Here is a 5,490-nt window from a genome sequence, read left to right as displayed (position 1 = left end):
ACACCTCATGATCATGGTAATCAAAGACGGACAAAACAGTCCTTTCTGCAAGTACTCTGCCATGTTGAACTGTGAAATCTGCTTAAATTGTGAATGAAGTGAATAAACACAAGTGTGTGGTTATCACGTAAGGTAACCACCCGTCCATAATTTTCACGTACTGCTCGTAATTTCGCCCTGCCATCCGTTGTCCGTGATGAAAGGCTTAAAGGATGCCATTTGTCCGTAATTTTAGCCTTTCACCAAAAGGACAACAGATGGCAGGGCGAAATTATGGGCAGATTAATTTCCCCAGCTGGATTGAAAGGCAGGGAGTCTCCTGTGCTCTGAGGGAGGAAGGGGCAGACAGATAAGAAACAGACCTTCTTGCCAGCGTCTCCTTCCCTAAAGAAATGCAAATGTGGACAACTGGTAAATCTGCAAATGCAAAGGGGCTTCCAAACCTTCATTGACTTCAACTAAAGGAGTCACGTGAAGCTTTCTGATGGCAAAGACATTTTCTTTTAGAGAGGTACTGTAATGGTGTTCCAAGGACAGCTTTGGAGTGTGTGGTTTTAATGGAGTGTTACACAAAATGTTAGTACTAGGTATAAACTGTTTATTATTCAAATCTGTATTTGAAAAGCACTTTTTTTAATTTAACCTAAATGTATTTGCGCATTTTGTAGCAGCCTATATTATGATGTAATTTTATTTATATATCGCTTACTACTCCTGAAGAGGCGTCAAATGCATGTTTAAAATAAAGACTTACAAATTCACAGTTCTTTCAGGGACCTCGATACCTCATAGTACTAACAAACATTGGCAAAGCCAATAGGTCTCGTCTATGCAAGAGTTACTGCCTTTGCCAATATGTTTTAGCCATGTTATACACCAGAGTGTCTGCTGTTCAGCATGGCTCAAAGTTAATGGCATAGTGGTGTGGAGTGGAGTAGAGTGGCATAGGAGCTGTGGCGTAGAGCCTAGTGGTGCAGAGTACAGTGCAGTGGGGTACAGTGCAGTTGTTTTAGAGTGCGTTGGCGTAGAGTGCAGTGGTTTAGAGTGCAGTGGAATGGAGTGGCGTGGGACAGAGTAGAGTGGCATAGAGTGCAGTGGAGTAGAGCAGCATACAAGAGAGTGGCAGGGAGTGCAGTAGTGTAGAGTGGTGCAGTGGCATAGAGTGCAGAGTAGACTCGCGTGGCAGAGAGTGCAGTGGCGTAGCGTAGAGCGGTGCAGTGCAGAGTAGAGTGTAGTGCTGTAGAGTGCAGTTGCATAGAGTGGAGTGGTGTAGAATGCAGTAGTACAGAGTAGATTGGTGTACAGTACAGTGGCGGAGAGTGCAATGTTGCAGAGTAGAGTGTCAGTGCAGTGATGTAGAGTGGAGTAGAGTGGCACAGAGAACAGTGGCGTAGAGTACAGTGGTGTAGAGTAGAGGACAGTGGCATACAGTGCAGCTGTTTAGAGTGCATGGGGTAAAGTAGCATAGAGTGCAGTGGAGTAGAGTGGCATACAATAGAGTGGCAGAGAGTGCATTAATGCAGAGTGATGCAGTGTCATAGAGTGCAGAGTAGACTCATGTGTTATAGAGTGCAGTGGTGCAGAGTGGAGTATTGTAGAGTGGTGCAGTGCAGATAAGAGTATAGTGCCTAAAGTGCAGTGGTGTAGAGTGCAGTGATGCACAGAGCAGTGGCATAGAGTGCAGTGGCACAGAATGCAGTAGTACAGAGTAGAGTGGTGTAGAGTGCAGTGTTGCAAAGTAGAGTGCCAGTGCAGAGTTGAAGAGTGGTACAGAGAACAGTGGTATGGAGTACAGTGGTGCAGAGTAAAGGGCAGTGGCATACAGTGCAGTTGTTTAGAGTGCAGTGGCATAGAGTAGCATGGGGCAGAGTACAGTGGCATGGAGTGCAGTGGAATAGAGTGTATTGGTGCAGAATGTAGCAGTACAGAGTAGAGTGGTGTAGAGTGTAGTGCCAGCGAGTGGAGTGTTGCAGATTAGAGTGTCAGCATGCAGTGATGTAGGGTGCATTGAACTAGAGTGCAGTGGTCAGAGTGGCATAGAATGCAGTGGCGTAGAATAGATTGTTTCAGAGTAGAGTGCAGTGCATAGATTGGAGAGGTGTAGGGTAGAGTGCAGTGGCATAGAATGCACTGGCACAGAGTGCAGTGGCATATAGTAGATTGTTTCACAGTAGAGTGAAGTGGCATAGAGTGGAGAGGTGCAGGGTAGAGTGGAGTTGCATAGAGTGGCATAGAGAGTGATGGCATAGAGTAAAGTGGTGCAGAGTGCTGTGGCATAGAGTGCAGAGGTGCAGAGTAGATTAGAGTGACGTACAGTGTATTGATGTAGAGCTGACCCAGGGTCATAGAGTTGAGTGTTACAGAGTAAAGGGCACTAGCATAGAGTGTAATAGCTTAGAGTGCAGTGGCGTACTGTGCAGTGTTGCAGAGTGGCATAGAGTGGAGTTGTGCGGACTAGATTGGTGATGCCTAGACTGGAGAGGTATAGCTTGCAGAGGAGCAGAGCGCAGTGGTGTAGAGAGGCATAAAGTGCATTGGCATAGAGTAGGGTGGTTCAGAATGGAGAATAGTGCAGTGGCTTGGAGTGGTATAAGGTGGAATGATACAGAGTAGAGTGCAGTGGTGTGGAGTGGTGCAGAGCAGAGTGGAGTGGAGTATGCCTGGTGTCGTAACACACTGCCATTACAGACAACATATTTTTGATTGAAATGACCATTATATTTGCACAAATATACAGTTGTTCAAATCAAACTATACTATGCACATACGATGATGTGTGGAAATTGAATCGCCTAATGCAATGATTTGTTTTAATCATATAAAGGTATTTGTTTCCAGCACAGTTCAGAACTAACAAAAATGTGCTTCATTTGTACTCCTAATTCTGATATATTCTGAAGTTTATTTAAATGTTTTCATGTGATAGAAAAAAACTATTTCCTAACCCCAGTATCCAGCAAGATTGTTGCATAAATCCTCTCAGTTTGAAGTCAGAGAAAGAAAAGTAAACACTAAATTCCCACAGAAGACAGAGCCTGACATTTGACTTTGTTCTTTGAATGCACAGCAAATGAGATGAGATAAGAACAAGAATTACAGGCCTGTTTACAGAAAGGGATTCTGTAAATAAGGTTTTGGCAAGGGAAGGGACGAACACAAGCTGCATAGCCTAAAACAAATAAAGTCAGCAAATTGAAAGCAACAAAATGTGAGTTACAAACCACAGGGCCAATGGCAAGAAACGGGCGGAATACATTCACAAGAAAGCACTATGAATTTACTTAAAGTGACAGCCGTGGGATACTTTGTGGGGAAAGTCCAGTATTTTAGTCCAGTCCATATTTTGCAGAAGTTTGGCCACATCAATCACCCAGGTAGTATGACGAGAAGACCTGGAGTGGTTTTCATGTTGCAGGAAAGGTCTGTACACCCATTCTATCAGTTTGCCACCAGACCAGTTCCCATGGTGTAGTGCTTTTGGCACACCTCTTGTAGGGTTAGTGCTAGGTGGCAGACATGAAGTAAGGCATTTAATGATTATTTAAGGTGGTTGTCAGTAAGGAGCTGACCGGGGTGAAGATAGTAGTCTGCCACATGGGTTTGGAAATTTAGTAGCTCGCCGTCCAGAAACAAATCCCCCAATTTTAACATACCTGCAGCATGCCACTGATGGAGTTGCTCTGAGCACAGCCATCCTGTGCAAATGGGAAGGCTTAGCAAATGTAGTGCAGGAGCATAGGGATTCTTCGTGTCACTGAGTTTATAGGTTCTAGCAAGGCAAGAGAAAGCTGTGCATGATAACCCCGGATGGTGACCCGTAGAATGGTCATTAGGAAACAATGAGCAGTGCATTAAGCCTTCCTTAAAAGTCTTTACTGGTAAACTCCATCTCATGCAGGGAGGTGGGCAGAAAGCCAGTGAGCCACCCATTGGATCTGTGCAGCTGGACAATAGCATTCTAAGTCCAGAAGACCTAATCCACCCGCAGTCACGGGTAGCTTTAGAGTGGAAAGAGCTACCCGACTGCGCCGCAGCAACCAAATCAGATGTGTGGCATGTCTGAAGATGGAATGAAGGGCGAGCAGGGGGAGGTTTTCAAAATAATGATATCACTGGGGTAGCAAGCCATCTTCACTGGTGCCACGTGACCCACTACAGAAAGCAGAAGAGAAGACCAAAAAGCAAACTGGGCTTGGAGGGACCGTGACGCTCTGCTGAGATTTCCATCCTGCAAATCAGTGGGAGAATGGTAGCTATTAATCACAAGGTATTAAAAGGTAACTGGTTCCCAGTTCAATCTGAGGTCTAATTGTACATACAGGGGAAAACAGTGCCATATGTTAAAGAAACACTAATTACATTTTGAAAATCTTACATTTTGTATGTGCAATTTGCATCCCAAATATTTTGAAGATTCTATGTGTACTTGACACTTAGGGATAACCCAGGTCACTAGTTTGGCTTTTGTTCAATTTCAAAACCATTTAAAGACATGGACAAAACTGGTAATTTCCTTGCACAACCTTGCAAGGGGTCTGGCCCCTGCTCACCCTACCATTGCACCAGAAGAGTTTGCCAAGGTGGATGGGTGTTGCTTGTTCAACCATTTGACAGTGCCTCTTCTGTTTCTCTCCTGTGTGCAGAGACAACTCCAAGTACCCAATACCTTCTGTTGGTCTTGGTGGACTCATCTTGTCTGATTTTAGGAATTGTCCCACCTTGTTCTTCTCTTCCTTATTTATCCGGTTTTTAGCTACAACCCTTTGAATCACTTGCTGTCGATCTCCCATTTGATCTCGATTTCATCCTCCTCTTTTATTATCTTTGATTGGTAGTCTGGGCTCCCATTTCTGAGATAAATGTAGAGTCCCAGACATTCACTCTAGTGCTGTGAGACTACAGACAACTTGTGGGTACCTCACATCCTGACATTAGGTGTGAGACTGCCGCCCACACCATCTGCCCTGCCTCTTTAATTATTTTTTTAGGGTGAAAGTCCATGGGCGGTTGGGGTAAGCTAGATGTTTTTGTTCAATTTGTTTAAACTAGCATAAGGTTAATTACCTTAATGTTTGCCAAACTGTTTGCCAGTGGTTTTAAAATGTTCAGAAACATAATCAAAATTTTGCTGTTACTTTCTTTTCAAGAAAGATTGGTTAGATTTGGGTAGGGGTGATGGCCTTGCCGCAGTACTGAAGGGCATTAATTTACTACTGAACAAGGTCATAGTGTGACACCTGAATGTAGCATACCAGGAAGCAATCACAAAAAGATCACAGTGAATAAATAGTGCTATGTTAAAGAGTAATTAAATGCACTGACAACATAGTGAGGCATGGCTTCTCTTGCATGTGTCTGTAAAACTGATGTTTGTTCTTGAATTTTTGTCCTGAATTTTGACCCTTTGTCCTGAATTTTTGTCCTGAATTTTTACCCTTTGTCTTGAATTTTTTACAGTCCTGTCCAGAATTTGCCTCAATGCCAGGTGGT

Source organism: Pleurodeles waltl, chromosome 8, assembly GCF_031143425.1.
Source record: "Pleurodeles waltl isolate 20211129_DDA chromosome 8, aPleWal1.hap1.20221129, whole genome shotgun sequence".
Lineage (NCBI taxonomy): Eukaryota > Metazoa > Chordata > Amphibia > Caudata > Salamandridae > Pleurodeles > Pleurodeles waltl.
The sequence above is the reverse complement of the archived record's forward strand: the minus strand, read 5'-3'. Positions refer to the sequence as shown.